This window comes from Coturnix japonica, chromosome 4 (genome assembly GCF_054131305.1).
Source record: "Coturnix japonica strain WE chromosome 4, WE-NBRP24, whole genome shotgun sequence".
NCBI lineage: Eukaryota > Metazoa > Chordata > Aves > Galliformes > Phasianidae > Coturnix > Coturnix japonica.
The window spans coordinates 24,117,062-24,126,283 of record NC_140666.1 but is presented as its reverse complement, the minus strand read 5'-3'; the positions used below and the strand labels follow the sequence as shown (position 1 = coordinate 24,126,283).

General features: G+C 42.2%; 1 long non-coding RNA gene across 2 annotated transcripts; it reads right to left on the bottom strand.

The window, feature by feature from the left end:
* Positions 1-2,446: 2,446 nt before the first annotated feature.
* Positions 2,447-7,195, bottom strand: LOC107312932 (uncharacterized). Of its 2 annotated transcripts, none has more exons than XR_014945711.1 (3): positions 5,912-6,040; positions 5,263-5,345; positions 2,447-2,572 (listed from the first exon to the last, which is right to left on the bottom strand). It is a non-coding gene; the product is annotated as an uncharacterized LOC107312932 (long non-coding RNA). The 2 variants fall into 2 exon arrangements; XR_014945710.1 differs by lacking the exon at positions 2,447-2,572 and adding an exon at positions 7,083-7,195 and having other exon boundaries at positions 4,861-5,345; positions 5,912-6,075.
* Positions 7,196-9,222: the final 2,027 nt, after the last annotated feature.

Here is a 9,222-nt window from a genome sequence, read left to right as displayed (position 1 = left end):
TTGAAGGTTTAGTGAAGCATTCATGATTTAAAAACGCTTTTTACAAGTATTATTATTTTTTTACTCAATGAGAAGCCCGAGTTCCACCAAGGCTAAAGAACCCACAGAAGCATTTTCAACAGAGCTGAACTGGTTTTCTTTATTCTTGATGCTGTTTTTCACTCCCAAGTGAACGCCGGCTATTTAGTATTTGGGAAATCAGGGTCAGTAGAGTAAATGTTTCTGTAGCAATTTGGCAGACACACCTTTCATAACTCATAAAGTCACTCCTGGAAAGGCACAACTGGGTCACAGAAGTGCATGGTGGGATGCTGCTTTCCAGTTATGCAACCAGGGTAACTAGAGGTTAGAGAAAGCACTTGAATAATGAGCTTTTTGCCAGAAAGAAGGGAAGAGAAAAACACAGTGTTTTTAATGCTGGCTTCTGAGCAGCAGCTCCTAATGTGTCTGGTTAGGAGTCATCAAACCGAAATAGAACCTAATGCGTCACAACTTTGAAGAATGGCAATTCACATCCCCAAAGAAAAATACATCTGCTTGTATTCCAAAAGCAAATCCTACCAGTTCTGCGATTCCCACTGATGATGCTGGAGCCACCGGCAGAATGCTGCTTATCTTCTCCCAGCCCATGTCACTACCTTCATCGCTCCCTTCTGCTCTTTTTACTGTATCCATCATCCAGAAACACCATCACCCTTAGGGAGTCACATTCTATGTGCACCATTTTTATCACACTAAGCTGAACTCTATGTCCCTGACAGCTCATAGCACCTTCATTTCTTTCACATTTTCTTGCCTGCTTTTATGTACTTTACTGGATTATTTCTTAATAAATATAATGAGAGAGGAATTCTTACATTGTTTCTTAGAGAGGAGAAGGGAAGTTGTCTTTCTGCACCGTGAAGATTTCCCAAGGTTTGGAGGGCAGGATATGGCCCAAGGGCACCAATTAACACATTAACCAACAGCTCCCATTGAGTCAGTGGATATTAGTTACAAAAAGCAAATCCTACATTGCAAAGAGACTAAATAAAACAGTGCTTTTAACCACAATTATATCTCCTGTTACAGCTGCACACCAGATAAATATATTAATCAAAATGACCTCATTTTAGGCATGAGTAGCAGTGTGTTATATAACCATGTTAAGTATGCTGTTTTATTTCCCTCCCGCCAAGGAGAAATGGTGTTTGTCTTATAAGGGTTCCAAATAAGTCTGGTTATAAAGTGATGGAGAAAGAACAGGAGGGAGAGACACGAAAGCAGGGGAATTAGTAAGCAAAGTGACTCATTCCCTGAGAGCAGAGGTGATGCTACACTCCACTGCTAAATATTAGCTGCTCTGTAGAAAGCTGATGTTGTCATAAGCAGTCTCAGTGCTCCTCATACACCCAGCATTTCTCAGGATGGGAAGGATGGAACACTTCACATGTGTTAGAAGAATGGAAGCACCTTCTTTTCAGACCTCTCAACCAGTGACCTCAGCTTACAGCATTCCTTGTTTCCAAAGCTGTTGGTGAAGGCTGCCCCCCCAGAAAATAGGAGCTTGCAGCATCCCCTGCCATCCTTCCTGTTCTTCAGAGCAAAACAGCATTCAATTAATTCTTTTCTGGTGCTTTAAACAAGCTCACGAGCACCCTGAAAAGTAGACTACATCTCCCTGCACACATAACAAGGCCAAAACTCATCTGGATTGACACTGCACTGCAGCACAAATGACCGAGAGGCGTACATTTCTGCAATATAAGATCACTCAGGCAGAGAACTCTGATAAGCGCTGAAAATGTGAAAAACAAATGGCAGGGTATGCATTTCCCATTTGCTTAATACACACACATAAAAGAAACACTGTGTAGGCTTCGCTGCAGCATACCAGTGCATCCAAAACTCAAAGGTTAGTTACATAAATGATAAGGCGTGGGCTTAAATGCTTCATTCAGCTTGTTAATTACTTGCTTTGTGGTCCGAGCCAACATTCTGAAACAGGTTCATCCAATATTGTGTTGCTTCCTCTGCATTTTCAGTTCGTGTACGAAGCTGAAGTGCCGGGAACAATTTGTTGCAATACGTCAGGAGAGTCTCTTTTCTTTCCTAGCAATTCACAGAACAAACTTACTCAAACTAATCCACAGATGCTCTTTAAATGTCTTCCTTATTTCAGAGAATGATGAAATATACATCTTGGAACATTCTTTTTAAACGGGGGAATTGCTGGCTGCCGTGAGCTTATCTTTATTATTGGCATTTTATGTTTCACTGGTTCCTTCTCTGTACCCTTTTTAAGCATGAGGAAATGAATGGCAGCTTGTTAGAGAACTCTGACACACATACTCACCATATCGCTGGCAGAAATGTTGTAGAAGCTCTATCTTAATAGTAGATGGAAATAAATAGTTCCATATTCGGTTCAGTAAGCTGAAACACCAGCTTGGTCAATACCATGGGGAAGAATAACTGGTCAGTGCCAAACGGCCTATCCAAAGAAAGGCAGACCACCACTTATTTCATTATGTGCAGGCAGAAACCGGAGATGCAGAATTCCATATTGCTGTGGCAATAAATCATACTGTACCTGGAACAAACATCAAGGTTGTACCTGGGAACTGCATCTAAGATTTACTTCAAACAGATCTGTTTTAAAAATGGAACTGTGTAACTTGCCTTGATATCATCAGGGTGTGTTTGCAGACATCTCAATTTCTACTCAGAATGTTGGATGTTATACGAACACAAATATGTTTCAGCAGCTACAATGAGGTGGAAGCAAATATTGTGGAAGTTTTTGACTCCTAACCTTTTAAGGAACGATAACTGACATCCTTTAAACCTCACCTTCTTATTTCTACATGAAGGCAGCATCTTTCTCCTCTATAATAAGGTTGCCAGTTGGCGATTTCTGAGTCACAAATTCAGATTAACATTTGGATCTGAATTACAAGTCTTGAAAACTGGAGGTTGGCTGAAAGAGAAACCTCGTCTAGTCAATCCTATGGACCAACTGCAAACTGCAGATTGCAGCTGCAAATCTGGGTGGAAGTGATCTGGCTGTGTGCAGCACTGTATGAAAGGTGATGAGATGCATCTCCTTGCCAGTCTATGTATAATCTTTCCACATCATTCTCTGGATTTTGCAGGACTGCTGCTCCCAAAGTGACTCATTCCCTTTGCTTCCACTCTCTGGATTATTTTCTCTGCTGGCACTATCTTGCTTCTCTTTTCTCATTTTGTTCTTTCCTGCCCATGGGCCATATCATATCTTTCCATCAATATTTCAGCAGAATGACTCCCGGTTGGAATCAGTATGGATTCCTGCTTAAAAATTGATAGCACAATATGGCCCCACGTTTCTATTCCTGTGCACCTGTTCCTCTTAAGCTGCAGTCCCTCTGTCTTTAATATTTCTATTCTTCAGATTGCTCAGAACACCAGAGTATTCTTAGCTGTATTTAAACCATCGAATGAATACAATTTCTAAATTAGAACGCACATAAAATGCCTTTTTTTTTGTTACCAAGTGAAGCTCAACTGCACAGTTTAGCAGATCTCACCATACAGATCACTTTTGTCTTCAGGCTAAACATTGTTTCTTCAAATTGAAGATGAAAACCGCAATTAAATATAGGCCACAGATGTTCAGGATGCAGAGGACAAAAATATAGGTTTCATAACTTGACAGTTATGCAACCAGTTGCTTTTCACATATTAAAACATTTAATTTTATGCTCTTATTTGCCTTTAATCTAAACACACATACAATAAAACAAAAAACCAACAACCTGTGAACTGTCTTTAAAATGGTGGGAATTTAAAGAAAAACAGTCCTCGTCTATTTAGTCATTGCTGGTTATTTTCCTCAAGATCTCCATTGCTTTCTAATTTAACTTCAGATCCCCCAGTACTCAGCCAGCCAGCTCTCCATCAAATCTCCGAGGCACCTCCACAGTGCCAAGGATATAAGCTCTAATCATGTTGCAGACCTGGTCTAAGCAAGATTACTTTCAAATGCAATTCCCCTTACCTACCGAATCTCATTCTGAGCATCCACCCCGACAGCCAGAGCCCTGCATGCACCTCTCACCCAACACAGCACACCACGTGTGCCAGAGATGCGATACTTAAAGCAGAGGACTGAAGACAATGGGATTTAATCCCTTCACAGATAAAAACTAAATGAGGACTAAGCGTGATCTGTACTTATATAAAAATCCTTTTCTTCAACTTAGCTTCCCTCTAGTAAATCACACATTAATTCTCTCATGCAAAAATAAAGAAGCAAACCAGTCTGCTGACTGTAAATGCATAAATGAGAACATTCTGCTTACAACCACAAATACTTTTATCCTGGTTTTGTAAGGAGGCTTCACATACAAAACTGCCTGTCCACCATCTTCAGTAAGTTTGGAACCAGGGGCTGGTTTTCAACCAGTTTTGCGGAGATTCCTACCACCCCCTCTGTACAACAGCAAACTTGCATTTGCAGATTTTCCTTTTCACATCCTTAGGAGACACTTGCACACTTTGGCAATAGCAGCACAGTTCAATGAATGAGGAATACAAACAGAAAGGCTTGTTAAGGATTTAGCAATGTTTTGTTAAGCTAAGGTCAATCCCATTATCTTTAAAATAAAAACAATAACAACTGAAGAATAGGAGGACAACCAGTTTGCCAGCCAGCAAAGGCAGCCATTCCCCAGACTAGTGATGAATGAGACAGACCATGTGGAAAGCTCAATCTGTGCTTTCATCACTGTGTGAATCTGCAGAACTGATACACTTTGGTTTTGAAGCTAAAGAAGTTTAACTCCTCTCTAAGAACTGGCACAAGTTGGTTGGGTTTGTCAGGTTCAGCCAAGCTACACAGTTTGGGTCATACAATTCAAGAGCAGAGTTCTCCTGGTAACGTAGAGAGACAGACTGAGAGGTGGTTGTTGGAACCTCACTATGACCAATTGGAATCTGGCAGGCCAGATCCTCCCCACAGCACAAAGCTTGCTTCTCACAGCTTCTAAATGAAGCACAAAGTCCTTAATGCTAGTTCCTAAATGAGAAGTGGCATCTCAGTGGGCTGCCTCGGTGGATTAATTTTAAATGCATAATTCAATATAGACCCACATAAACCTTTATGAATAGAAATAGGGGTTATGTAAGCATGTTCTTACAGCATAGACTGCAAACTCATCAGTGAAGCTACCACTTCTGTGCTTTAGGTATACAGCTGTCAGTCGACCAATTCAAAAAGAGCCAAAAGAACAGCAGGCCTACCTGAAACCCATTGGCCATGTGGGAGATCAACCATTTCTGAGAAATCAATTCCTTTTGAACCAGTAACAGTGTACTTCAGCACACTATGAATAACAATAAAAAAAGTCAGATTAGTTTGATGATCCCAGAAATACCCAGTCATCTTTTTAGGCAGGGATTAGTGCTGCCTCCATGGTAAATCCCTTTCTCATTGAATTCCTGCAGAACTGACCTGCAAAAATGATTAGCAGCTTCACTGGTTAAAAATATGGTGAAAGGGTTACTACAATTTATTATTAAACATAATCAGATTAATTAAAGCAAGAAGGTCAGGCTCGAGCTAATGGTAGAAGTAACAATGACTGCATGTTGGTATAACAGTCATGATGCTCCTGGGCTGTAGCTTAACAGCTTAACATGGTTCATAAGAGCTAGAAAGTGGCAGGGTGTTATGAACAAAAATAAAAACCCCTCTAAACATTCCCAAGCTTTGAGGAATCTCAAACCCAGACCTGGACCAAAGCATTGCATCTGATTCACAGCTCCACGGCCCCCAGAACCAAAGCATTGGTTTTGGTCTCATCTGGTGAGAGGTCAGTGGAAAAACTGGTATCAAGGAACCCAAAGAAGCCAATAGATATTAATTTGGAAAGAAACAGCTATTGGTTACCTGCTGAGTTTAGGAGGGGCTGCTTAGGAAGCACAGGCATATTTGCTTCAAACATCATTTCACTGTAGAGTGCCGGTGTGAATCTGGAACGATTTCTCTCAAATTCAGCATAATTTTGGCATATGCAGAAGATTTGACCCTAAGTTCTATGCTGAGATTTATATCTGAACAATACAGAAACAAAAAAAGCCCAGTTATAATCTTATTTAGACCAGACTAATTCCATTTGCTTTAGTAGATTTGTTCCTGACTGGCAGAGTTGTTCCTGAGATTTGAAAGAAAGCCTGGAGTGCCACTTAGCATTGAAATCCTTCTTGTTATATTACATTTCCTTGGACAATTGCATCAAGTCTGTTCTTGCTTAAGTCACTCCCAGAAAGAAAACCTCTGCTGAGGAACTGTGGTTACAGACCCATACTGTTAATAAAAATAAATGCAAGAGTATAGCAAGAATACCAGTTCCATCTGGGAAAATTGTTGGGTTCATCTGCTCAGTCAATACAAAGGAGTCTGTGAGTTCATGCTTACAAAATTCCCATTATCAGACCGAGTGACACTGTGCAAGGCACAGAAATGGGATGTTCCAGCAGCTCTGGCTCTGAATGCTGCCAGCATCGCTGGCTCAACATATTTTACATGGCAGAAGCCATGAAAAACTCCTTTTAAGGACCAGGCTATTATGCAATGGCCTTGGTTGTGTCAGCATAGCAAGGAAAGCACTGACTCCAGGTGGACTAAAAGCTGAGGCTCTGTGCCTGCAAGGCAGTGGCAGGGCAGGAGCAAAGCCACTGACTCCAGGTGTGAGAGCTGTGGGCACTGGGCAACCTGAGCTCCCTGCAGTGTGATCCGCCCCTCTGTCTGCCATGCCTCCAGCGTTCCCGGGACACAAGCCGTCTTTCAAAAGGAGTGGCAGACTAAAAATGAACTGGTCCTGGCAGTATGGCTGCATCGTCTCATTTTCCACTCTGCCTCCAAAGGAGAAATCCAGATGAAAAAGGGTGGAAAAAAAAACATAAAGCAGCATTACAAATGGCATTTCCACTGTCTGCTTCAGTGACTCCAGCAAGGCTACTGCTACATGGGAACTGATGCTACTGGCCACATAAGTGTATGCAGTCCTGTGGCCACCTCTGCCATAAGAAAACTACCCCACCATCTTAATCGAACATACCATGAAGGACTCCAGAGATCACGTTTGTACAATTCCTGGCAACAACTCATCCAGATGTTTGTGCTTGTACTCCTCTTGCAGCACTGCAGCAGGGAGCTTCTGTCTGAAAGAAAAGCAGAAGGTCCTGCAGAGCTGAGTGACTGCTGGAGCAGAGGCAAACATGCTGCATGGAGCAGCTACTCCTTGTTTGGATTGTAAAGGCTCCCAGAAGCAACTTACCAAACCTGGTTTTAGGGAAAGTGCGTTTTCTTGGAGCTTCTGATCGACACCGTAAGATCCTTCAGGTCATGCTGTTTGGTAGCACTATATTGCTGTACAGCGACAATAACACAAAGATGGTAGTAAATATCCAAAAGGTTATTTATAGGAAAAACTCACCCATATGGAAGTCTTCAGTCTGATGGGAACCACTGAGGCAATCTCCACCAAGAAGCAATCTCCAAGAGATGCTGCCTTAGTGGTGGTCAGCCCTTACATGAGGTCTAGAGGAGGTGAAGTCAAGCTCCACCCCTCCTGGGAGCACAGCTAAATTACTCTCACCTGGCTTTGGCAATAAATTCTGCTCTGAAGCTATTAGACAAGTAGCAAGTGAAAAATGATGTCAATATGCATAGCACTTAATATGCAAGGCAAATATTCCTGTTGATTGTTCTCTCTCCGTATGTAGCACGTCTTCACAGTCAGAACTCTTTTTTTTCTAAACAAAGTGAAGCAAGGAGACACTTGTTTTCATAAGGGATCATAACACTAATGGTGCTTATGTAATAAGTCGTTCTGTCAAAATGCAAAACAGAAAATGAAGCTCTGTTTTCAAGCACGTCTGGTTTCTTTCCATGCAAACACAGATCAGGTCAGTGATCTTTGAGCTCCGTTGGCCTATGAAATGCTGTAGTGGAAATGCTAAGTCACACCTTGAACCAGCGATTGAGCACCTGGTGGGAAGGCAGGGCCAGCCCAGGGGAGCTCAGGTGTAAACAGTGCAGCTGAGTGACTGGAATGGTCACTGGAATGGATTGGAATGGATTGGAATGGAACCAGAATCCACCCCTTCCCAGATCTCATCTAAGGGTCAGCAGTGGATAAGAAGGGGTCTTTCTGGAGATCTGTGCATACCTGAGTCCTTCTGAAGGTAAGTAGCTCCTTTCCTTTATTTGTGTGCCTGCAGCTGTTCATTTGGGTGAATTCTCTCTTGCTGCAGCTTAGGACCTTGCTGCTGTGCTGTCATTGCTCTGCTTTCCATCATGTTGCAAACGTTCCTCTAAAAGCCCATGTTTTCCACTCCTTTGCAATGCGTATGATTCAGGCTCCAAGCTGAGTAAGTGCCTGTTGTGCTTAAAACGCAGCTCTGGTTTTATGTAGATATATCCTAATTTGTGCATTTACTTGTGACAGAGAAGTCACTTTATTTACTCCCATATGAATAAAACACACTTTCACAGCTCACAAAGCCCACAGAAGTTGTTTCCTCCTGCATGTACAACTGGTAACATGCCGACCCTCTGGGGGGGCACATCTCCCCCTCAGTTTGCTTCTCAATGAGTGTTGCTTTTCTTCACTTGCCCACGTCACTAGTGACGTACAGCCAGTACTTAGGCCAGCAGGAGTGACACATTCACAGAAGGCAGCCAGCAACGTTTCTTGCTTGCTGGCTCTGCCAGTGCCAATGGCACCATTAAGGAAGGCTGCTGCGAGGAGCACTATGGAAACACAACACAGCCCCAGGACTTTGACCCTTTCCCATACGTTGATGCCATTGCTACAGTGGCCTTATTGTGTAACTTGGGAAAAAGTTACCTCAGTGCCACAGAAACATATTCCAGAGAAATGTGGAAAGCTTCTAATTTGGAAGCGTTCAACCTCACCCTGCTGTGCTGGAAAAATACCTGTAAGTTAAAACTAATTTGGAGGCCAAAATAAGATAGTTGGGAAAATATAATGGAGGCAGAGAGAAGAAAGGATGAGAGTTTCAGGTATGGAACAGCCTTCTGTATCAGAATGTTTGTACCAGACCCTTCTTCCTGCTTTTTCATTTCTATTTCAGACAAAATTATATTAATGAATACTCCATGACTTCAGTGGTTTTCATACCTACTTGTTTTGGGACTAGTTTGTCTCATAGATCAGAGCAGGAATTGGCAGT